The following is a 2527-nucleotide window of genomic DNA, read 5'->3' on the forward strand; positions in this document are numbered from 1 at the left end:
CCGCGATTATGAGTACCTCACTAAACTGTTTTAACCAGACTATTAACGTTCAAGGGGACACACAGCTCTATGTGTTTTGTCCATTATTATTCCAGACGGCAATGTTGTGAGCTTCTTAGCGAAGCGCGTACTATCTATAGATAGTATGCACTTGGCTAAGAAGCTCACAACATTGCCATCCGGAAGTATAACGGATCAACACACAAAAATCTGTGTAACCATGAACTTTTATAGTCTGGTTAATACAGTTTAGTGAGAACAACTCACAAACGCGGATGGCAAAAAAAAAAAAAAAAATAAAAATAACAAAGGCCTGTGTGACGTCATCTTCGTTCTATCTTTAGAAAGTATGCGCTTGGCTAAGAAGCTCACAACATTGCCATCCGGAAGTATAACGGACCAACACACAAAACTCTGTGTAACCAAGAACATTTTTAAAGTCTAGTAAAAAAGTTTAGTGAGGATTACTCATAAACATGGATGGTAAAAAAAATATATATATATAAATAAATAACACAATAATAAAGACCTGAGTGACGTCAACTTCGTTCTCTCTATATGGGCGCCTGATGGAGCTAAAGAAGACAAAGACGCTCCATCGTCAACGAGACATTCAAATATGGAGACAATGTGAGAGGGGACAAAGAAGAAGAAGGAGAATAAAAGTGTTTTGTGAAGAATCTAAGGCATTTAACTGGCAGAAATCTGGAAACTGAAACAGCGGAGAGAACATCAAACAGACAAGGCGTGAGAAGGATGAAACACGGTCTGTCACCAGTGAACGTGCATTTCATGTGATGAGTGAGCGAGTGTCGAGCTGAGGTCGCTCACTCTTACTTCCCACCCGTCACCTTGTATTTCGTCAATCTCTCTCCATGGTGCAGTTAGTCATTATAATAGATTGAGGTATGCGCAATGTATGAGACACGAGATAGAAACGAAAAGGGGTTGTAGAATGAGTACTTATTCTCTATTAATTCTATGCTCACCGCGAACGGTCGCTGATGAATCTGCTACTCAACGCTGCACGCGCAGGCGCTACGACTACAGCAGTTAGTATCGCCATGTTCGCTAACTTATGAATTGAATGAGTTCTGTGGGAACGAGTGGCGGTGAACGTGGTTTTACCTTGTACTTTGTACGTAAATTATATAGTATCATATTTACGTAGTAGAATCAACGAGAATCTCTTGATATAAACATTGTTCGGGGCAAGTAAATTAGCTAAACACGTGTTGTTGTTGTTGCACGATATAAAAATAACACGATTTTTTATGTGTTTTCTTTTGAATACAAAGATCGGATTGCCGTAGATTTTGGTGACAAATCAAAAAGCAGGCACTGGTAAATAAATACAGATCTTACACACATGTTTTCCGATCGTAGATTTCGGAAAGAGCAATAGATGAAAATATCCTCTAAAAGGAAACAAACGAGTACTCTTGTTTATGAACAAATTGTATAACAATATTGTGATATATGTATAATATATTTGTCTAATTTTATTTATATATTTCATAAAGCAAGTAGTATAGCTTGTGTCAATGGATTGGATTTTGATAATAATACAGAGCGTATTCCATTTTGATGAAAGCGTAAACGTCTGTAGTTTGTTCTTTTTCTTTGGGAATCTGTGAATTCTAAGGTACAATACATTATAGAATCGGTTCATTGCATTTATGGTGACATCACAACCTGTGTGGAAAAGTGAAAAAAACAAACAAACCCCAAAACAGCTAGTGTTTTATTTTAAAAGGAGTTACATTTTGAGAATGGAAATTCTATGGAACTAAAGGATAACCATACAATACGACATTGGCGGTAGGTTGATGAATTAGACTAGTCAAGTGCTTTTATATTGAAATATAATTGTTCTTTCCTACTGCATTATTGTCATCTATTTTTTTCTATTTGTCAATATATCAATCCGTCTATATCTCTATCTATCTATCTATCTATCTATCTATCTATCTATCTATCTATCTATCTATCTAATCTATCTATCTATCTATCTATCTATCTATCTATCTATCTATCTATCTATCTATCTATCTATCCATCTATCTATCTATCCATCCATCCACCCATCTATTCTATTCTATCTATCTATCTATCTATCTATCTATCTATCTATCTATCTATCTATCTATCTATCTATCTATCCATCCATCCACCCATCTATTCTATTCTATTCTATCTATCTATCTATCTATCTATCTATCTATTTATCTATCTATTTATCTATCTATCTATATATCTATCCAAACATCTGTCTCTCTATCTATCTAACTATCTATCTATCTATCTATCTATCTATCTATCTATCTATCTATCTATCTATTTATCTATCTATCTGTCTATCAATATGTCTATTTGTGTTCATCCATTAATCTATCCATCCAGTTATCCATCCATCTATCTATCTATCTATCTATCTATTCATCTGTTTATCTAGCTATATATTTATCTTCATGATATTTGTCTTTCTGTCTATCAAACTGTATCTTTAATTCAACCTCTCATCTTA

At 34.5% G+C, this 2527-nt stretch overlaps 1 protein-coding gene across 2 annotated transcripts in view; it reads left to right on the forward strand.

Moving 5' to 3' along the window:
- Positions 1-1066: 1066 nt before the first annotated feature.
- Positions 1067-2527, forward strand: part of LOC144963246 (alpha-mannosidase 2x-like) — a 78617-nt gene continuing 77156 nt past the window's right edge. Inside the window, exons 1-2 of one of the 2 annotated variants that reach the window (XM_078897107.1) lie at positions 1067-1138; positions 1524-1821. The gene's annotated coding sequence lies outside the window, so the exon portion shown is untranslated. Of the gene's footprint in view, positions 1139-1523; positions 1822-2527 lie in introns of those variants that run through there. The other variant, XM_078897103.1, reaches the window with a different exon arrangement.

Source organism: Berghia stephanieae, chromosome 1 (assembly GCF_034508935.2).
Source record: "Berghia stephanieae isolate SIO BIC M18660-M18661 chromosome 1, UCSD_Bste_1.3, whole genome shotgun sequence".
Classification (NCBI taxonomy): domain Eukaryota; kingdom Metazoa; phylum Mollusca; class Gastropoda; order Nudibranchia; family Aeolidiidae; genus Berghia; species Berghia stephanieae.